Source organism: Eurosta solidaginis, chromosome 3 (assembly GCF_040869045.1).
Source record: "Eurosta solidaginis isolate ZX-2024a chromosome 3, ASM4086904v1, whole genome shotgun sequence".
Classification (NCBI taxonomy): Eukaryota; Metazoa; Arthropoda; class Insecta; order Diptera; family Tephritidae; genus Eurosta; species Eurosta solidaginis.
In genome coordinates, this window is record NC_090321.1 from 243,236,065 (window position 1) to 243,259,959 (window position 23,895).

Below are 23,895 nucleotides of genomic sequence, written 5' to 3' on the forward strand. Positions count from 1 at the left end.
AATGAAAGGTGTTAATGAGTATTTTAAAAGGGCGTGGGCCTTAGTTATATAGGTGGACGCCTTTTCGAGATATCGCCATAAAGGTGGACCAGGGGTGACTCTTGAATTTGTTTGTACGATATGGATATCAAATGAAAGGTGTTAATGGGTATTTTAAAAGGGCGTGGGCCTTAGTTATATTGGTGGACGCCTTTTCGAGATATCGCCATAAAGGTGGACCAGGGGTGACTCTCGAATTTGTTTGTACGATATGGGTATCAAATGAAAGGTGTTAATGAGTATTATAAAAGGGCGTGGGCCTTAGTTATATAGGTGGACGCCTTTTCGAGATATCGCCATAAAGGTGGACCAGGGGTGACTCTCGAATTTGTTTGTACGATATGGGTATCAAATGAAAGGTGTGAATGAGTATTTTAAAAGGGCGTGGGTCTTAGTTCTATAGGTGGACGCCTTCTCGGGATATCGCCATAAAGGTGGACCAGGGGTGACTCTTGAATTTGTTTGTACGATATGGGTATCAAATGAAAGGTGTTAATGAGTATTTTAAAAGGGCGTGGGTCTTAGTTCTATAGGTGGACGCCTTTTCGAGATATCGCCATAAAGGTGGACCAGGGGTGACTCTCGAATTTGTTTGTACGATATGGGTATCAAATGAAAGGTGTTAATGAGTATTTTAAAAGGGCGTGGGCCTTAGTTATATAGGTGGACGCCTTTTCGAGATATCGCCATAAAGGTGGACCAGGGGTGACTCTCGAATTTGTTTGTACGATATGGGTATCAAATTAAAGGTGTTAATGAGTATTTTAAAAGGGCGTGGGTCTTAGTTCTATAGGTGGACGCCTTTTCGAGATATCGCCATAAAGGTGGACCAGGGGTGACTCTATAATTTGTTTGTACGATATGGGTATCAAATGAAAGGTGTTAATGAGTATTTTAAAAGGGCGTGGGCCTTAGTTATATAGGTGGACGCCTTTTCGAGATATCGCCATAAAGGTGGACCAAGGGTGACTCTCGAATTTGTTTGTACGATATGGGTATCAAATTAAAGGTGTTAATGAGTATTTTAAAAGGGCGTGGGCCTTAGTTCTATAGGTGGACGCCCTTTCGAGATATCGCCATAAAGGTGGTCCAGGGGTGACTCTATAATTTGTTTGTACGATATGGGTATCAAATGAAAGGTGTGAATGAGTATTTTAAAAGGGCGTGGGCCTTAGTTCTATAGGTGGACACCTTTTCGAGATATCGCCATAAAGGTGGACCAGGGGTGACTCTCGAATTTGTTTGTACGATATGGGTATCAAATGAAAGGTGTTAATGAGTATTTTAAAAGGGAGTGGGCCTTAGTTCTATAGGTGGATGCCTTTTCAAGATATCGCCTTAAACGTGGACCAGGGATGACTCTAGAATGTGTTTGTACGATATGGGTATCAAATTAAAGGTATTAATGAGTATTTTAAAAAGGCGTGGGCCTTAGTTCTATAGGTGGACGCCTTTTCGAGATATCGCCATAAAGGTGGACCAGGGGTGACTCTATAATTTGTTTGTACGATATGGGTATCAAATGAAAGGTGTTAATGAGTATCTTAAAAGGGAGTGGGCCTTAGTTCTATAGGTGGACGCCTTTTCGAGATATCGCCATAAAGGTGGACCAGGGGTGACTCTCGAATTTGTTTGTACGATATGGGTATCAAATGAAAGGTGTGAATGAGTATTTTAAAAGGGAGTGGGCCTTAGTTCTATAGGTGGATGCTCTTTCGAGATATCGCCATAAAGGGGACCAGGGGTGACTCTATAATTTGTTTGTACGATATGGGTATCAAATGAAAGGTGCTAATGAGTATTTTAAAAGGGCGTGGGCCTTAGTTCTATATGTGGACGCCTTTTCGAGATATCGCCATAAAGGTGGACCAGGGTGACTCTCGAATTTGTTTGTACGATATGGGTATCAAATGAAAGGTGTTAATGAGTATTTTAAAAGGAAGTGGGCCTTAGTTCTATAGGTGGACGCTCTTTCGAGATATCGCCATAAAGGTGGTCCAGGGGTGACTCTATAATTTGTTTGTACGATATGGGTATCAAATGAAAGGTGTTAATGAGTATTTTAAAAGGGAGTGGGTCTTAGTTCTATAGGTGGACGCCTTTTCGAGATATCGCCATAAAGGCGGACCAGGGGTGACTCTCGAATTTGTTTGTACGATATGGGTATCAAATGAAAGGTGTTAATGAGTATTTTAAAAGGGAGTGGGCCTTAGTTCTATAGGTGGGTGCCTTTTCGAGATATCGCCATAAACTTGGACCAGGGATGACTCTAGAATGTGTTTGTATGATATGGGTATCAAATTAAAGGTATTAATGAGGGTTTTAAAAGGGAGTGGCCTTTAGTTGTATATGTGAAGGCGTTTTCGAGATATCGACCAAAATGTGGACCAGGGTGATCCAGAACATCATCTGTCGGGTACCGCTAATTTATTTATATATGTAATACCACGAACAGTATTCCTTCCAAAATTCCAAGGGCTTTTGATTTCGATCTGCAAAACTTTTTCATTTTCTTCTACTTAATATGGTAGGTGTCACACACATTTTACCAAGTTTTTTTCTAAAGTTATATTTTGCGTCCATACACCAATACAATTACCATGTTTCATCCCTTTTTTCGTATTTGGTAAATAATTATGGCATTTTTTTTCGTTTTTCGTAATTTTCGATATCGAAAAAGTGGGCATGGTCATAGTTGGATTTCGGCCATTTTTTACACCAATACAAAGTTAGTTCAGATAAATACGTGAACTGAGTTTAGTAAATATCTATCGATTTTTGCTCAAGTTATCGTGTTAACGGCCGAGCGGAAGGACAGACGGTCGACTGTGTATAAAAACTGGGCGTGGCTTCAACAGATTTCGTCCTTTTTCACAGAAAACAGTTATCGTCCTAGAATCTAAGCCTCTACCAAATTTCACAAGGAGTGGTAAATTTTTGTTCGACTTATGGCATTAAAAGTATCCTAGACAAATTAAATGAAAAAGGGCGGAACCACGCCCATTTTGAAATTTTCTTTTATTTTTGTATTTTGTTGCCCCATATCATTACTAGAGTTGAATATTGACATAATTTACTTATATACTGTGAAGATATTAACTTTTCTTTTAAAATTTGAATTTAAAAAAAAAAAATTTTAAAAAGTGGGCGTGGTCGTTCTCCGATTTTGCTAATTTTTATTAAGCAGACATATAATAATAAGAGTAAAGTTCCTGCCAAATTTCATCATGATACCTTCAACGACTGCCAAATTACAGCTTGCAAAACTTCTAAATTACCTTCTTTTAAAAGTGGGCGGTGCCACGCCTATTGTCCAAAATTTTACTAGTTTTCAATTCTGCGTCATAAGTTCAACTGACCTACCAAGTTTCATCGCTTAACCCGTATTTGGTAATAAATTACCGCACTTTTTCGATTTTTCGAAATTTTATTATTGTCCAATATCATTCATTTTAAATAGCGATCTGAGATGAGTGCCCAGGAACATACACACCAAATTTCATCAAGATACCTCAAAATTTACTCAAGTTATCGTATTAACGGACAGGCGGACGGACGGACGGACGGACATGGCTCAATCGAATTTTTTTCGATACTGATGATTTTGATATATGGAAGTCTATATCTATCTCGATTCCTTTATACCTGTACAACCAACCGTTATCCAATTAAAGTTAATATACTCTGTGAGCTTTGCTCAACTGAGTATAATTAATACGTTAAAGAGCAGAGAAAGGAAAAAACAAAATTATATTCAAAGAATTTAATGCCAATTAAACGCAGAAGCTCAAGTTTTCTCTTCAATAGAAATTATTGTGGCAACAAGCTGTGCAAATAAAGCGTTTAAAGTCAATTTGAAAATAAGTTTAAAAATACTAAATATGTGTATAAATTGTATCACAACTGTTAATTTACCGTTTGTGATTAATTTATGCACGATTTTTGACTTGAAGTAAGAACGTTATCAAAATAAAAGTCTACCAAAATTCTCGTATGCAAAACTTCTGTCTGAATATATTGACATACACATATAGTATCTAATAATATGTACATATATAATACTTGGGTATCCAAATAAAAGGGACGTTTCGGATGTTAGTTTGCCGGAATCGAAAAACCCAGTATTTCAGGATATCAGTGCTCGCGAATAAAAGTTCCTGAAACCATAATTTTCAATTAAAACAATTATACAATGAATTGTCTTTGAGTAGCTGTTAAATACGGATACTGCTGGTAGTGGGTTTTTACAGCGAACAACCGTTTTGAAAGCAAAATAAAGGGAATGGTATCGCAATTTTTATTGTCATTTAATGGATTGTCATCGGGTTTTCAACTACGTACGACGGTATAACGATTGAAGCTCAGTGGAAAATCTCAAAAAATTGATCGCAAGATTCCATTCGATCAAAGTGATTTTCCCAAATATTACGTCCCGTGCCCCACCTAACGGAATTCTTTTTTCAGTTTGTTGAATTATCACTGTGACCTGAACTTAGTGTACGGCTTCAAGGTTTAACTCAGTAAGAAGCTACATAAAAATCGATTGCACGACTGTAAACGCTTTTAAAAGATTTCCCAATTATTTCTTTATATCTTAATACCTTGCCCAATATAGCAAAATTTTGTGTACTAAGTATTATAAAAAGTTTCCTAGGTTAACAAGCAGCCCCTTAAAAACCAATTACAAGATTCCAAATCTTGTTTGAATTTTTTATATATCTTGACCCGTGAGCCACCTAGCGGACATATTTTCTAATTTTGTTACTTTACAGCGGTGAGCTGAACTATATGTAAATTTTCAAGTTTTTAACTTAATGGGACATCCTCCATATCGAATTTCTAAATATTTTTAAATATTTAGATCCCTGTTCATTATTGTGGACCTTTTTTCCTTAATACAGCATTTTAATTTTCAAAGTTTTAAATCTCTAGCACCTCGAGAAGTTACCTAAAACTTGCTTTGCAAAATTTCACGATTCGGAGAATTTTTTGATTTTCACGATCCCTGCGTCACCACCGAAATTTTTTCCATCGGTTTCTAAAGTATGTTCCACGTCTAACTCCAAGTCTTGATATTTAATAATCTATTGCAAAATTTCCCAATTTTGTACTGATATTTGCGGAAATATATGAAAAGTTATAAAAAGGAAATGGAAACAAATTTAAGGGAAATAAAAGAATAACAACCAGTATCGACGAGTTATCGGATTTGTTTTCGGAGTATTATGGGTCTGTATATTTCTTTATATTTCCGTCTTAACGGCGAGTTATAAACGAGTTAGCGATACTTTACCGGCTTTGTATCGATTAGTTGCTGATTTGGTATCAAAAAAAAAATCGATACGCTGACAAAAAAGTATCTATTTGCTATCCAACAGCTTTTGAATTGCTATCGATAGCATAACAATATTTTTCGATAATTTTTCAAAAATAAATCAAAATGTTTTCGATAAAAAGTTCATATATTGCTGTATCAAATTAATCATTTTTTATTATAAACCCACAACTTTCCGATAACAAAATTTAACTCGTTTCTTTTGTAGTTATTACCGGCCTTATTTTTGTTGCTTATTTAAAAATTTTATTCGAGCTCCAGGCCACACAAATATGTATATCAAAATATCAAAAAACCGACTTAGCATATGCAATATTTGACTTTATTTTTGTCGATATTTCGACTTCAATTTGAAGTCATCTTCAGGACTGGAAATTAAGATAAATATTACATTAAAAATGTTAAATACACATAAAAATTGACAATTTACACATATGATTGTTGCTTATCGACTAATTTTAAACATGAGATAAAACAATATAAGAAGCACCTAAGACAATATTTAAACAATTAGACAACCGTAATGGTAAACAAAATTTAACAATAACAACCATATATGAACTAATCAACTTTAAGCGACGCTCAAAACATATTTATCAAAAACAGGTTAGTTGTTGTTGTATGGCGAGAGAACATACAAAAGTGATAGAACAGAACAGTTTTGATGAATTTTCTGTAGGCTTGTGCACAATGGAACGTATCACTCTGCAAATTCAGATGTACATACATGCGTATATGTGTATAATTCCAGAATGAAGCGCTTATTATAATACTTTTCTTGTTCTAATTTTGCAAAATTTTTTAAATATGGATATTGTCTCCTGGTTCTACAATATTGTGTTAAAGCCGTTTTGTTGTCATTAGGGTGGTCCCGATTTTCTAAATTCGATTTGTAAGCGTTAATCTTTGTCTTTACTTTTGATTAAGGTGTTCCCACATGCATATAAAATATTGCAAACGTGGGACCCGTCACCATTGCATTTGATTTTATAAACTACGTCGGATTTCTCGTATTTTTCGATTTTATTTTATGTGTTGTTATATATTTGTTGCAGAGTATTGCTACTCTAACTCTTTCTTTGTCATACATATTAGAATGCTTCTTTCTGCTTGACAAGCCTGGTACAAAGGTGACTGTTTTATATATTGTATTCTCCCTTTTTATTGTTTTCGTTTTTTTTTTTAGCTAAGCGATTTTTATGTATCTTTTTATAAGATGGGTTTGGAAATCATTATCTTCCAGTTTTCGCTTACTGATTCCTATAGTTTTCCTATGATACATATATTTCATCAGTGATTGAAAGTACCCGTTTTATTAAATTTTTGGCAGTATTTATAATAATTGCTTAATCGTGCTTGGAATAAAAATTTATTAATCTTCCAGACGCAGTCGGATTTTATACCAGTCGAATGTTAGGTGGTTATTTTTACTTACTACAAATACATATTGGAAGGGCATTCGTCCATCGCTCTCAAACTCAGATGTAATCTTTATAGATTTATTGTACGAATTTAAGCATATCTTCAATGGCATCTGTTTTGTCAATAGCAAACAAATCGTCAACGTTCTTGGTTAGCAGACGCGGTTTGTGCTTACATTCCCCTGCAAACTTTGAAAGTAATTCGTCCATTACCATATCTGCTGTTATTGGTGATGCTGGTGATCCCATAGGCAGAACGTTGTTCATAAATTTTTTGTTGTATTTAAAGTATCTGATATCTTTTATGGAAAAACCTACTGCTCCTAAATAGTTCTTTGGTTAGAGTTGAAAACATAGAGCCTAGGCACATTTGCAGTTTTGACTGAGGAGACTGTATTTTTCTTTTATAATTATCATATTATTTTTAAACAGTTTTTCTACAATTTAATTATTCTTGTCCTCTAACTTGTTTGTAGGGTCGCGTTTCAAACCCAGATATGAGGAAATATCGTTTACCATTTCCTGTTATTTCTTATCATAATCACATTTTTCCATCGAAACTGTTACTTTGCCCTTGTCAGCGTTCAGGACTAATAGTTCTTCATTGTTTTTTAAGAGATTCTTAGCCGACTGTTTGAAACAAATTGGTCATTCATAACAATATTTGCTTTATCAAAGTTGTGGCGAATTAGTATAGACAAGTTATTTATCTCGATTTCCTGTTGCTCTTTTTCTTTAATCGTTTGAGCAAAATCCTCGCTGTCTGCTATCAAATTAAATAAGACGTCGGCAAAATGAAAACGCCAATGTGTTAGTGAGAGCCCGATGATCACGCACATCAATTGATGCATCGTTTAGAGATCTTCATTCGACTATTAGCAAGAAATAAGTAAAGATCGTTTGCTATTATTTTTTTAATGAGCACAATGGCAAGTGGAAAATATTTTATGTTGTCCAACCCTTTTGGGCAAAAACAATGTATTTTGTGCTTCAAGATACATTTTGTTGCAGAATATACACCCCCTTAAAAAAAAATATTTGTTTACAAAATATGTACACATAATATACATATGAACAACACTCGTCAACATTGCGAGTGACGCACACAACAATCGATGTTGCTACGCCAAATGCTCAGCGACTACTAAACTAAAGAGAATAAAAATGCGTGTGAATTGAGTGTGCACAATTGTACCACTATTTGCCGATGTCTGATTTAAAAAGAGGAATATTTTGTTTTTGGCAAAGAAAATTTTGGTCCTAAGAAGATAACCCACTGAATATCCGACGGTATGATGGTATTTGTGGTATTGTTAAACCATTGCTGTACGGTTTTTATATTGAGAGATTGTTTTACTCTATTCTTGAGTCTCTCAAATTCAGTAATTTTTATTATTTTAATTTTTGTTGTAAGGTATCTTGAAAAAGTACATTAAACCATCCCGAAGTTATCAATTCTAATATTACTACAAAAAAGTATCTAAACTACTTATCCCAAATTTTCGCTTCACATTCCAGAAAGTGTCTTAAAGTTGCCCTGAAGATAATCTTTGCGTTGCCCCAAAAATATACGATAGGAAATTAATGATTTTTCTGTTAAAAACGAATAGCTAAATATAAAATCTTATACAGTAAATCACACCAAGCGATATCAGTGATAGTGAGAAAATTTGAAAATAAAAACTAATCACTTTTGAAACATTTTCCACAACAGAACTTATTTAACTATTGTGCCTGGATTTCCACTGGAAAAGCCCCACCAGAAAGTTTTTTTATAAAACACCTACTCGTTTTAATCGATCGAAGGGCAATCTATCTTACCATGATGGGTAGGTTAAACTGGTCTGTTCATAGAGATTTCATATACACTGATTGTGTTCATAGCATACGACCAAACGGAAAGTCTCAATAAGGTACCGGGATTAATGTAACTTTGTCCTCTAAACAAATACCACAACCTCTATAGTGCCACCAACTTCGGCTTCTGTTTTCAGGGTAGTTTTTAAGGCTTTCAATAGGAAATATTTTTTCTTTAGCCCGCTATTTTTATTTATAAACCTCGCTGTTTCTCTGCTTTGTTATTCGCAGCCATAAGAAAGAAAACTTCGACGTTTTGAAATAATATCTGAGGTAATCCATTTTAAGTTCGAAAAAACATGGAAGTATATAAACGTACTTGCAAACACAATTGAACGGTTGTATAGAGTAATATTCGAAACGTAAATTAATGCAAAACCTGATTTCTTGCAGACTACCGTTAGCATCACAAAATAATGTGGCTTACATGGTTATAAATTTTTGTATCAAATACCGCACACTCAATCCACAAATGCGTTAAGCTAGCTAGGATAATCAGATTTTATGTGGAGCTACATTGCGTATACGTAACATTTAAATTTTCGCACAAAGGGAGAAATATTTGGCGACGCTATTCAAAATATGTAAATGTAATAAATTTTCAATACCTCACTTGGTACAGTCCTTCTTTGTCGAGAAAATTATTCAATAATTACATTATCTGTTTAAGACAGATGTATTACGTTCTAATTTGAATAAAGAAGTCAATAACATTTCGCAGAATGTGATCGTGCCTGTTTATATGTCTTTTCCAGAGGCACAACTCACAAGTCTGCAGGCCACTGCGTAGCAACAATTTAATTTCGAATGAGGCCGATCTCAAGCTCGGATAAATCCTCCGGAGATCCAAGTGAGTCGTGACCGAAATACTTTCCCCTTGTTCTGGTAAAAGCTGAGCAATAAACCATAACATAAAGTAATTCGCTGATTCAACCTCATCATCCTCCATAAAGCTGCAGCCGGATGGTGTTTCCAGTATATTGAGACGTATCGCATGGATCCCGATTGGATAGTGCACCCAATCATTTCGGCAGACCTCCTGCCATACACTTCCTGCCAGATGGATTTTTCTATCCTGAAAGAGGCGGTATCCGCACAATGCTTGCTGAACTGACTCGACACCTATCTATGAAACAGCGAACCTTGGGTGGCCAGCGGAATCCTAAAAACTCTACAGCCATCTTCGTCCGCTTCGATTGTACCGATGCTGGCTAAAAGATGAGCTTGATTATTGCCCGTAATAGGACTACATGAGAGCATCTTTGATTATGAGTTCTGCCTTCACTTAAGTGTGCAGTAGTAACAAGTCAGTAATAAAGTAATGTAGTTTTTTCTTTCACACCAAAATAAGTCGCCAAAAGCTAAACCTTTATAAAAATTCGATTAACATCCATACATTTGTCAATATCAAGGGAGGTAATTTTTATGCCACAAGCCATACTGATTTAAAATAAAATGCTTTCACAACCAATTTACTCTGAATACAATTAAGTTTTGAATTTAAAGGAGACACAGCTGCGCGTGACAAACGAAAGCCATTCTGCGATGATGTCATTTAAATGTCGCGTTGCTGTCTTGTTGGCTAAACGAGTGACAATCAATTGCATGTATTCGATGGTGCAGCTGATGCAATTATGTACGCATTTATTTTTCCCGCATAATTTACAATGAGTTTACATGCTTATTTTGTTTGATATCGAGCTTAAATAAAACAAGTAAGGAAGGCTAAGTTCGGGTGTAACCGAACATTACATACTCAGTTGAGAGCTATGGAGACAAAATAAGGAAAATCACCATGTAGGAAAATGAACCTAGGGTAACCCTTGAATGTGTTTGTATGACATGGATATCAAACGAAAGGTGTTAATGAGTATTTTAAAAGGGAGTGGGCCTTAGTTTTATGGGTGGACGCCTTTTCGAGATATCGCCATTAGGGTGGGCCAGGGGTGACTCTAGAATATTTGTACGATATGGGTATCAAACGAAAGGTGTTACTGAGCATTTTAAAAGGGAGCGGGCATTAGGTCTATAGGTGGACGCCTTTTCGAGATATCGCCATTAGGGTGGGCCAGGGGTGACTCTAGAATGTGTTTGTACGATATGGGTATCAAATGAAAGGTGGTAATGAGTATTTTAAAAGGGAGTAATCCTTAGTTCTATAGGTGGACGCCTTTACGAGATGTCGCCATAAAGGTGGACCAAGGGTGACTCTAGAATGTTTGTACTATATGGGTATCAATGAAAGGTGTTACTGAGCATTTTAAGAGGGAGTGGGCATTAGGTCTATAGGTGGACGCCTTTTAGAATTATCGCAATTAGGGTGGGCCATGGGTGACTCTAGAATGTGTTTGTACGATATGGGTATCAAATGAAAGGTGGTAATGAGTATTTTAAAAGGGAGTAATCCTTAGTTCTATAGGTGGACGCCTTTTCGAGATATCGCCATTAGGGTGGGCCAGGGGTGACTCTAGAATGTGTTTGTACGATATGGGTATCAAACGAAAGGTGTTACTGAGCATTTTAAAAGGGAGCGGGCATTAGGTCTATAGGTGGACGCCTTTTAGAATTATCGCAATTAGGGTGGGCCATGGGTGACTCTAGAATGTGTTTGTACGATATGGGTATCAAATGAAAGGTGGTAATGAGTATTTTAAAAGGGAGTAATCCTTAGTTCTATAGGTGGACGCCTTTTCGAGATATCGCCATTAGGGTGGGCCAGGGGTGACTCTAGAATGTGTTTGTACGATACGGGTATCAAATGAAAGGTGTTACTGAGCATTTTAAGACGAAGTGGGCATTGGGTCTATAGGCGGACGCCTTTTCGAGATATCGCCATTAGGGTGGGCCAGGGGTGACTCTAGAATGTGTTTGTACGATATGGGTATCAAATGAAAAATGGTAATGAGTATTTTAAAAGGGAGTAATCCTTAGTTATATAGGTGGACGCCTTTTCTAGATATCGCCATAAAGGTGGACCAAGGGTGACTCTAGAATGTTTGTACGATATGGGTATCAAACGAAAGGTGTTACTGAGCATTTTAAGAGGGAGTGGGCATTAGGTCTATAGGTGGACGCCTTTTAGAATTATCGCAATTAGGGTGGGCCATGGGTGACTCTAGAATGTGTTTGTACGATATGGGTATCAAATGAAAGGTGGTAATGAGTATTTTAAAAGGGAGTAATCCTTAGTTCTATAGGTGGACGCCTTTTCGAGATATCGCCATTAGGGTGGGCCAGGGGTGACTCTAGAATGTGTTTGTACGATATGGGTATCAAACGAAAGGTGTTACTGAGCATTTTAAAAGGGAGCGGGCATTAGGTCTATAGGTGGACGCCTTTTAGAATTATCGCAATTAGGGTGGGCCATGGGTGACTCTAGAATGTGTTTGTACGATATGGGTATCAAATGAAAGGTGGTAATGAGTATTTTAAAAGGGAGTAATCCTTAGTTCTATAGGTGGACGCCTTTTCGAGATATCGCCATTAGGGTGGGCCAGGGGTGACTCTAGAATGTGTTTGTACGATATGGGTATCAAACGAAAGGTGTTACTGAGCATTTTAAAAGGGAGCGGGCATTAGGTCTATAGGTGGACGCCTTTTAGAATTGTCGCAATTAGGGTGGGCCATGGGTGACTCTAGAATGTGTTTGTACGATATGGGTATCAAATGAAAGGTGGTAATGAGTATTTTAAAAGGGAGTAATCCTTAGTTCTATAGGTGGACGCCTTTTCGAGATATCGCCATTAGGGTGGGCCAGGGGTGACTCTAGAATGTGTTTGTACGATATGGGTATCAAATGAAAAGTGGTAATGAGTATTTTAAAAGGGAGTAATCCTTAGGTCTATAGGTGGACGCCTTTTCGAGATATCGCCATTAGGCTGGGCCAGGGGTGACTCTAGAATGTATTTGTACGATATGGATATCAAATTAAAGGTATTAATGAGGGTTTTAAAAGCGAGTGGCCCTTAGTTGTATATGTGAATGCGTTTTCGAGATATCTACCAAAATGTGGACCAGTGTGATCCAGAACATCATCTGTCGGGTACCCCTAATTTATTTATATATGTAATACCACGTATAGTATTCCTTTCAAGATTCCAAGGGCTTTTGATTTCGCCCTGCAAAACTTTTTCATTTTATTCTACTTAATATGGTAGTTGTCACACCCATTTTACCAAGTTTTTTCTAAAGTTATATTTTGCGTCAATAGACCAATACAATTACCATGTTTCGTTCCTTTTTTCGTATTTGGTATATAATTATGGCATTTTTTCCATTTTTCGTAATTTTCGATATCGAAAAAGTGGGCGTGGTCATAGTCGGATTTCGACCATTTTTTACACCAATACAAGTTCAGATAAGTACGCGAACTGAGTTTGGTAAAGATATATCGATTTTTGCTCAAGTTATCGTGTTAAAGGCCGAACGGAAGGACAGACGGCCGACTGTGTATAAAAACTGGGCGTGGCTTCAACCGATTTCGCCCTTTTTCACAGAAAACAGTTATCGTCCTAGGAGCTAAGCCTCTACCAAATTTCACAATGATTGGTTAATTTTTGTTCGACTTATGGCATTAAAAGCATCCTAGACAAATTAAATGAAAAAGGGCGGAGCCACGCCCATTTTGAAATTTTCTTTTATTTTTGTATTTTGTTGCACCATATCATTACTGGAGTTGAATTTTGGCATAATTTACTTATATGCTGTAAAGATATTAACTTTTATTTTAAAATTTGAATTAAAAAAATTTTTTTTTTAAAAAGTGGGCGTGGTAGTTCTCCGATTTTGCTATTTTTTATAAAGCATACATAAAGTGATAAGAGTAACGTTCCTGCCAAACTTCATCGTGATATCTTCAACGACTGCCAAATTACAGCTTGCAAAACTTCTAAATTACCTTCAATTAAAAGTGGACGGTGCCACGCCCATTGTCCAAAATTTTACTAGTTTTCTATTCTGCGTCATAAGCGCAACTCACATACCAAGTTTCATCGCTTAATGCGTATTTGGTAATGAATTATCGCACTTTTTCGATTTTTCGAAATTTTCGATATCGAAAAAGTGGGCGTGGTTATTGTCCGATATCGCTCATTTTAAATAGCGATCTGAGATGAGTGCCTAGGAACCTACATACCAAATTTCATTAAGATACCTCAAAATTTACTCAAGTTCAATCGAATTTTTTTTCGATACTGCTGATTTTGATATATGGAAGTCTATATCTATCTCGATTCCTTTAAACCTGTACAACCAACCGTTATGCAATCAAAGTTAATATACTCTGTGAGATCTGCTCAACTGAGTATAAAAAGTGATCTCTAAAGCGAAAATATACTCCAACCGCAGCTACAATAAAATCATAAAAAAAACTTTTCGTTTTGTTACAAATGATATGTGACCCGGCCTATGAAAAGGAGGCTTATACTCAAAAAGAACTACTACTACTAAGAAACTGAAGAAATGCATTGTTTATCTTTTACAGCTGTTTCTCGCAATTTCTTTTTTGAGTCATATGCCACCTTTTCATAGGCCGGGTCACATGTGATGAAGTTACTATGGAAGTGTTCAATATTTTCTTACAGCAGCTAAAGCTTGATAATTATACGAGGTGAGTTTGCTGGAGGTTTAATTATCACCAATGACTATGACACAAGCGGGTTAGGGGGTTATATATATATTGTGTAGCGTAATCTCTTTCAAGCTGTAGCTTCTCCAACCCAATTGTCAACCTCACCTATCTTGGGAAATCCTGTTTCATTAACAGCAGAGGCTCTGGCTACCGCGAACTCCTCACGGATCTAGAGAGTGGGAGGGCGATATGGCCTAGAAGGTCGCATGTGGTCATACCAAATCGTACCCGAGATGGTCGGGCTTGGAACGGAACGCACCGGATCTGCATCCGTCAAAGGAACTTGGACATCGATAACACTCCCCAAGTCCCTCGGGGGGTGTTCTTATCGCTACAACATTAACAACAATAATAACAACAACCCCACAAGAGAAAATTTAAAGATACCCAAAACAATACCCAACAGACTATAGTCTTTTTATACTCAGTTGAGCAGAGCTCACAGAGTATACTAAGTTTGATTGCATAACGGTTGGTTCTACAGGTATAAAGGAATCGGGATAGATATAGACTTCCATATATTAAAATCATCAGGATCGAAAAAAATTTGATTTAGCCATGTGCGTCCGTCCGTCCGTCCGCCGTTAACACGATAACTTGAGTAAATTTTGAGGTATCTTGATGAAATTTGGTATGTAGATTCCTGAGCACTCATCTCAGTTCGCTATTTAAAATGAATGATATCGGACTATAACCACGCCCACTTTTTCGATATCGAAAATTTCGAAAAACCGAAAAAGTGCAATAATTCATTACCAAACACAGATAAAGCGATGAAATTTGGTAGGTGAGTTGAACTCATGACGCAGAATTGAAAATTAGTAAAATTTTGGCCAATGGGCGTGGTACCGCCCACTTTTAAAAGAAGGTATTTTAAAATTTTTGCAAGCTGTAATTTGGCAGTCGTTGAAGATATCATAATGAAGTTTGGCAGAAACGTTACTCCTATTAGTATATGTACGCTTAATAAAAATTAGCAAAATCGGAGAAGGACCACGCCCACTTTTAAAAAAAATTTTTTTTTTAAGTAAAATTTTAACAAAAAATTTAATATCTTTACAGTATATAAGTAAATTATGTCAGAATTCAACTCCAGTAATGATATGGTGCACCAAATTACCAAAATAAAAGAAAATTTCAAAATGGGCGTGGCTCCGCCCTTTTTCATTTAATTTGTCTAGGATACTTTTAATGCCATAAGTCGAACAAAAATTTACCAATCCTTTTGAAATTTAGTAGGGGCATAGATTTTATGACGTTAACTGCTTTTTGTGAAAATGGGCGAAATCGGTTGAAGCCACGCCCAGTTTTTATACACGGTCGTCCGTCTGTCCTTCCGCATGGCCGTTAACACGATAACTTCAGCAAAAATCGACATATCTTTACTGAACTTAGTTCACGTACTTATCTGAACGCACTTTATCTTGGTGTAAAAAATGAACGAGATCCGACTATGACCACGCCCACTTTTTCGATATCGAAAATTCCGAAAAATGAAAAAATGCCATAATTCTATACCAAATACGAAAAAAGGGATGAAACATGGTAATTGGATTGGTTTATTGACGCGAAATATAACTTTGGAAAAAACTTTGTAAAATGGTTGTGACACCTACCATATTAAGTAGAAGAAAATGAAAATGTTCTGCAGGGCGAAATAAAAAATCCTTCAAATATGTGCAGGTATTACATATATAAATAAATTTGCGGTATCCAACAGATGATGTTCTGGGTCACCCTGGTCCACATTTTGGTCGATATCTGGAAAACGCCTTCACATATACAACTACCACCACTCCCTTTTAAAACTCTCATTAATACCTTTAATTTGATACAAGTATCGTACAAACAAATTCTAGAGTCAACCCTGATCCACCTATGTGGCGGTATCCCTAAATGGCGTCCACCTATAGAACTATGGCCCACTCCCTCATAAAATACTATTTAATGTCTCATTTGATACACATGTCATACAAACACATTCCACGGTTTCCCTCGGTTCATTTTCCTACATGGTTATTTTCCCTTATGTTGTCACCATGGCTCTCAACTGAGTATGTAATGTTCGGTTACACGCGAACTTAACCTTCCTTACTTGTTTTTTTTGCTATCGTATTCGTAGTTTTCACTATGCCATTTGTTCCGCTCTTAAAAACGATATGGCTTACGACCGAGCCTAAGAAGTGCAATCAGTTTTTTGTGCTACGGCTCTGCTCTCTGTTCAGTTCATGTGCAGAGCTGGAGCTATAGCATTTTTTCGTTGCAACTTCTACTCTGGACTAGCAAACACAAACACCGCCTCCAACATGTTTTTTTGTAATTTTATACAGCAGGTAAGCGTGATTGTCTTAAGATTTTATCTAGTTTTCTAACTTTACCTTAAACCGTTTTGAAGTTTCGCTAGCGAAAGCAGATGGAAGACTCTTTTAAAATGAAGGCGTGGCCAAACACGTTTTTGATAATTATAATATAGGTTTAAGTAGCTCCATGTAGACAAACTACCTGCCAAATTTGTTCATAAAGCCCGATAAGGGTATCAGAATATCGAAGAAACCTTTTCATAAGAAATAGTCGAAATGTAAATAGGGGGTGTTGTTATTTGCTGCTTACGCCCACTTTAGTAAAAACTTACTCGCGGTCAGAAGAAGTGGCATTTTGAATTTCACTTTTAACTTGTTTCACTTGAGGCGACCGGGTCTTAAACCCAAGACCTACGGTTTGGTTAGCGGAGCTAACACCTGTCTACAAAACGAAATACAGACGCTTTTTCCTTGAAACTTATCTCATATTTCAGAATTGCATGAATTTAGTATTTTTCTTGGCTTATCTAACGCCTAAGATTTGTTCTTCCTTTTGTGGGAAAATTTATTTAACGGAACTGAATGTCTCGATCTTCAGAGTATCACATTTTACACAACTAAGGAATATGGAAATATACTGCTCACGTCAATGTTGTGATTGACGATCTGGAACAATATCATAAGTGGCGATGAGTATCTGGGAGGATTGTTATAAGAAAACTTGTGATTAACGGTACACGCTCTCGAAACCCAACAAATATCCAGTTTAGCCAAGCGTTGAGCTAGGCTCACTGAGCAGAAAGAAATGGTTGGTATAAAAATGTATAGCGGCAGAGCCTTTGCAGCAACGATGTTTCAACCAATCAGACCTTACAGTTAGATTTACTTTATGGCAAAAAGAGAATATTTTGGTTATTGGGACTTTATTTTGAACAGCTCTTTATGATCCTGAATACCCAACTGCCCCTCTTTTGTCTAACCCTCTACTTCTCTTATTGATTTTCCCCTCTGAAATTTCTATTTTACCTAAATCGTCTCATTTAATTTCCCTATCGCTTTCATTCTTGCGTAAATCTGCCCACTTTTGCCTCTTACTCTTCCCGCTATTGTTCTTATCCCAGTCTAACGCTCACAATTACTCTTAATCTTAATCTTATGCTTATTCTGAATCTGTCTATTAACCTTTTTTCTAATGAGTCACGTTATTCTTAATTTTACTCTCACTCCCCGTCTTCCTCTTGTTCTTTTTACTATTTCGACTTTCCTCTAACTTCCTCTACTTTTTCTTCTCGCTTTCTCGGTTTTCCCTTCCCCTCATGCCCCTGTTTACAATGGTGGTAAAATAGAAGAAAATAGTACCAACAAATTTCCCTCTCCTTTACCTTAAAATTCATGACCATGCTATGAGCGCTGTCAAATTCTTGTTGTTGTACTACTGACTCCACCTGTCTGGCGTTCTTGCGCATGTGCTACATATTTGGTTTGTATTTATTACGAAAAGCGAAAAAGTGGAAGGCACTATTTTTGTGAATATATTCATTTTAATTTTTAAAGGGGATATTTTACGAATATTAAAGCTTAATAACATGTAGATACATATAAACCTAATTTTAAGAGAATCAGCTTAATTTAAAACCAAATTGTTAAATTTAAGCAAAAATTCCTGAAAGCTGCATATACAGGAGCGAACCGAAAAATAGCAGTGAAAAATTTTTTAAATTTCATCACTTTAATTTTTAGATTTTTAAATTTCAATTAAACTTTTATTTGAGTTTTTTTGAGTATGCTATTGATTTTTCACAATTTTTTCCGAGGAGTATTTCAAAATTCAAAAACACTATTTCATAAGAGACATTAATTTTTATACTCAGCGTACTTTGCACACAGAGTATATTAACATTGATTGGATAACGGTTGGTTGCACAGGTAGAAAGGAATCGAGATAGATATAGACTTCCATATATCAAAATCATCAGTGTCGAAAAAAAATTTGATTGAGCAATGTCCATCCGTCCGTCCGTCTGTCCTTCCGTCCGTCCGTCCGTCAATCCGTTATACAAGATAACTTGAGTAAATATTAAGATATCTTCACCAAAATTGGTACACGTCCTTATATGGACCCAGAATAGATTGGTGTTGAAAATGAGCGTAATCGGATGATAACCACACCCACTTTTTATATATAACATTTTGGAAAACACAAAAAACGTGATTATATAGTAAATAATACACCTAGAATGTTGAAATTTCGTGTGGAGTGGTATTGAGAGTCTTGATAAAAATTTGAAAAAAAATTTTAAAATGGGCGTGGCACCGCCCACTTGTGATAAAATCAATTTTACAAATATTATTAATCATAAAAACCGTTAAACCGTAACAAAATTCGGCATAGAGGCCTCCTTTACTATAAGGAATGCTTTGAAGAAAAATTAACGAAATTGGTTAAGGACCACGCCCACTTTTATATAAAAGATTTTTAAAAGGGTCGTGGACGAACAAAATAAGCTATATGTTTGCAAAAAGGAGCTTTATATCAAGATATTTCATTTCCCAAGTGGATTTATAACAATAAATAGGAAAAACTTCAAATTTAAAAAAATGGGCGTGGCACCGCCCCTTTTATGACTAAGCAGTTTTCTATGTTTCGGGAGCCATAACTTGAAGAAAAATTAACGGATCGTAATGAAATTGGGTACACAGATTTTCCCTGTAGCACGAAATATTGCTAGAAAAAATGGACGAGATCTGTTAAAGACCACTCCCACTTTTATATAAAAGATTTTTAAGAGGGTCGTAGACGAAAATAATAAGCTATGTAATAGCGAAAATGAGCTTTGTATAAATAAAATTTTACTTTTCAAATTGAATTATAACATTACATTGGAAAACACTGAAATATTTGAAAATGGGTGTGGCACCGCCCCTTTTATGACTAACCAATTTTCTTTATTTCGGGAGCCATAAATCGAAGAAAAATTAACGGATCGTAATAAAATTGGGTACGCAAATGTTCCCTATAGTAGAAAATATTTCTAGTAAAAACGCACGGGATCGGTTAAAGACCACGGCAACTTAGATATAAAACAAGTTTAAAAGGGTCGTAGACTAGAATAATAAGCTCAAAAATAAGCTTAGCAAAAAATAGTTTTGAATCAATGATATTTCACTTACCAAGTTTTATTTTAAGAGGAAATTGGGAGACATTTCTTTTAAACGGGCGGTGCCACGTGTTATGTAGAAAAGTAATTTATCTGAAATGTTCGGTTACACCCGAACTAATACACCTTTACTAGTCATTCTACGATTAGCCTTACGATTATCCTTACTATATAGATATTTAATTTCATTTAATAATAAAAATTTACACTGCTACTTTTCTTATCGCTGCTGTTTTTAGCAAATTCAAATGTTCGTATGAATGCTTTGCGTATACATAAATACCTACAAAAACAATTGTCAAAGCAGTACAAAACACGAACGTTTGCATTATAATTAAATTTTTTTGCTTGTAGGCGTGTCTGTTTAGATATGTCATACACATATTTGACATTTATGAATTATGTCGAAGCACGAAAAATAAATTCCAGCTTACTGGCACACAAAAATTTCATAATTTCGTGAAAATCATAATAATATGGATTAGTAGGAAAATAGGATAAAATTGTAATACGTACAGTAATTCATGTAATTTAGGCATAATGGAGTGAAAAAAAACTTAAAAAAAAAATTAAGTGTAGGCAAGCAATTTAAGACAATTTTGGGGGCTTAAGCTAAAATAAAAGCGCGTTACGCTTTTTTTATTTATCCTGCAATTTTTTGGCAAAACTTTATCCTAAAGAAAATTTTTTAATAAATGTTGAAATTTTTGTTCCTTTTTTTTTGCGAAATATAATTTTTAAATCGTGTGTTTTTAAACTATAATTCAATTCTAGCTTTTGGTATTTAAAAAAATATATATTTAAATTTTTCTTACCCATTTCCTATTATTAATTATTAAATAGGGCCAGCAACTATCTGTAAAGAAAAATAGAATTTATTTGTAATTATTGAAAGTGCTTACATAGATAAAGAGAAATTTTTTGAAATTTAAAATTACATGCTTATGATTTGTGCATAAATTTGTATACTATTTACGATTACGTCCAAACTAAAAACTCCTACCAGAAACCAGGACATATGTTATAAAGCAACTCCGTCCTCTTGGCAAATACAAGAATCTTTCTAGGACCTACGCTACTTGCTGCTGTTAGATTTATATTTGTGTCAGTTCTTATAGCTGAATTCTTAGACTTTCAAGAATAAAGCGCGAGCAGAAAACGTTTTCCATCATTTTCACTTCTAACCTACACTTAATACATTTGCTACCACTGCCAAGGTCTAATTCATAAGCATGTGATGCCGTAAGAGGGCGTCCAGTCAGAATACCCATCATGAGCCTACTGTCGCTTCTTTTCAATGAGGAGAATAAAACTTTGTTTATCTGATTTGTAAGACCTGCACATGATCTTCGAAAGTTTGCTTCCCCGCAATTGGTTCCACGTCGTTTCTGTTTGTTCGGTCATGTGCAGCTCTTGTCATCTCACTGAAACTGATTTGAATAACTACGGTAAAAGCTACGAGCGATATGCTCTTTTTGGCTAGCTCATTCGTTTTTTCTTTTCCATCCATTCCGATATGCCCAGGCACCTAATACGGAGGTAAACTTTTCCTATCTCAAATCTTTTCGGGTATTGGTTACACTCTAACACACATTTGGATGTTGTGCCATGTTAGATTGTAGCCTTCGTTGCTATTTTTCTGCGGCTACAGTTTAAGCTGCTTTCTATCAGCATTTCTGCTGCTTTTTTAAAGGGTACTACTGCCGATAGAAAACATACAGATCCTATTCCTTCCATTAGTTTGTGAACACCTCTGTTCACGTATTGCCTCCTCTGCCATTTGAGCACCCTTGCGCCACCCGTCCACTCCTATTGTGGGTCGCAGAGACATTTCGAAGCACTTTAGTATCATATTCGTATGGTCTGCGCTTCAATTTCGCGAGGCATTGTGGATCGCTGAGGTTGATAACGCTTTGTTCTTCCCTACCATATCTACAAGTCAAATGTGCGGAGTGGCATACAGCGCAGTCGTCGGTCTTATGAATAGAGCTTAACAATAATCTGATGAAATTTAAAATTTGAAAAATCAGTTGTATGAAATATGTATATAAATGTATGGGATGTACATAGAGAAAACGCATGACGAGATATATGAAAGTTATGAAAAAATGTATCGGAAATCATGTATTTCAGCTAATAGGGCCACGGTATCGGCCCTATACTCTCAGAAATTCATGGAATTTCGAAGTTTTGTGGACAAAACTCTTTCTGAAGCAGGAAATCTATATACTGACGTTGGCTTAGAGGTCTGGTTAAAGGAGGGATCAAAATTTGATGACGGGAAATCTAGACCTGGCAGATGCCAATGATGTGGATCGAATGATACCAATGGAATGCAAGCCCACTATTTTCCAGGCAGAAATCCATAAAAGAGCCGTTTGCGGTAGAGAATGTCTACGTAGATGCTTATGCTCGCGGAATATTCTCAGTATGTCAGACAGCCTTGCGTGTCTTTCACAATTAATTCTCAGTTAGTGAATGAATGTATTGGAGTCCTAAAAGATGTGGTAGCCAAAAACAAGCTTTTGTTAAGATAGGTCTCCTGCCATCAAGGGCATGCAGGTAATGAACAAACAGCCTAGCTAGCCAAGCAGGGTACCATAGAATCATTATATGTTGCTGATACCTTTTCTGGACTCACAAGTGCACACACTAGGGAAACCCTAAGCAACTGAGATACAAAGCAGACAATACTGAATTTAATACCCAGGACAAATACAGGCCAAATTGATTATACTAACAGCAATGACAGTGTCAGAAAAACTTTTTTTATGTACAAAAGTACCTATGGACTATGAACCATGACAACATAAGCTGAAACGGCTCTGGAGGTGTTCAAAAGTAAGAAGATTTAAGGATTAACTGTATGAGCTCAAGCAGACATCAACACAGTCCAGCGAAATAAGATGCAGCGGCTACGCTGGCAAGGTCATGTTATGCAAATGAAAGGTAACGCACCAGCTAAGATAGTATTTTTATAGGAACCCCCCCCCCCCCCCCCCCCCACCCATAGCAGCATAGGAAGAGGGCGGCCGTCTCCACTGGAAGGGCCTCATTGAAAACTCTTTAAATTCCTTTGGTGTGAACGACTAACGCCAGTTGGCAGAGTGAAGAAGCGACTGGGGCACCTTAACCTTCATGTGCCCGGGATATAAAACTCAAGTACACGGTCGGGAGTCTACATTTGTAGCAAGTATGTTACTGCATATAAAACCACGATAATATTTAGAAAAAAAAAAGACTTGTATGGTCATTATTTGACATGTACGTGTGTACTAACGTTTTTATTTAAAAATATTGAATTCAAGTAATGCTTTTAAGTAAAAAAATGTATTAGTTTTCAGGAATTGAATAGCATTTGCCCAAAGTATATGCTTCGGCATGAGCATCGCACACTGCTTTTTTACACCAACTACAGATTTTGCGTGTACTTTTACGATTTCCCATTTCACAGTGTTAACAACGCACAGGATATGCTGGTTGTTTATCGCTTAAAATTTATATAAAAATGGATAAATCACCTTTAGAAGTGGCAGCAAGGGATCCATCTAGTGCCATTTCGGTAGCTTTACGTGTTTGGATGTGCCACCCACCGGAGAACTTTAGAGCGTTGTTCAATTGCTGGCGTAAAAAGCTGCTTGGCCAAGTTCCGCAAGACCTATCGTCGCACGTCTGTACGACGGTCATATGAATTGTTTTCCGAGTAAATGATGAATGATGCAAGTGCACTTATATCTAGCATGTTATAAAACATGGCCAAGGGCCAACGCAAAGTTTTGCGTTTCGTTGAATATGCAGAAAGCATTTTATCCATTGCGTCGACGCCTGTTTTGTTTGCATTGTAATCAAGGATATATTGTGGCTTGTTTTTCTTTTCAACTACAATTGAATCTGTCAAAGGTGTACTGGCAAGTATTATGGCTGCTCTGCCTCTTTTTGGTACGTAAGGTACCAAAGAAAACTTTCCATCGAGAAACCCGAAAATGTTAGGCTCTTCTGCTCGATTGCGGTCAGCCTTCATTTCATTTGGTATAAAAGTCTTATTTTTGCGAACAGTACAAAAAAGAGCAAGACTTTTGGACATTAAATAATTGCCCAAGTATAGCGATATGAAAAAATTGTCACAAATAATAGTCCTTCCTGAGTTCTCCCAATG

At 36.4% G+C, this 23,895-nt stretch overlaps 1 protein-coding gene across 7 annotated transcripts in view; it reads right to left on the reverse strand.

Annotated features, from left to right (window-relative positions):
* dpr12 (defective proboscis extension response 12) overlaps window positions 1-23,895 on the reverse strand; it is a 725,043-nt gene that overhangs the window by 525,570 nt on the left and 175,578 nt on the right. For all 7 annotated transcript variants that reach the window (XM_067775740.1, XM_067775739.1, XM_067775742.1 and 4 more), the window contains one exon: window positions 20,555-20,595. The gene's annotated coding sequence lies outside the window, so the exon portion shown is untranslated. The remainder of the gene's footprint in view (window positions 1-20,554; window positions 20,596-23,895) is intronic.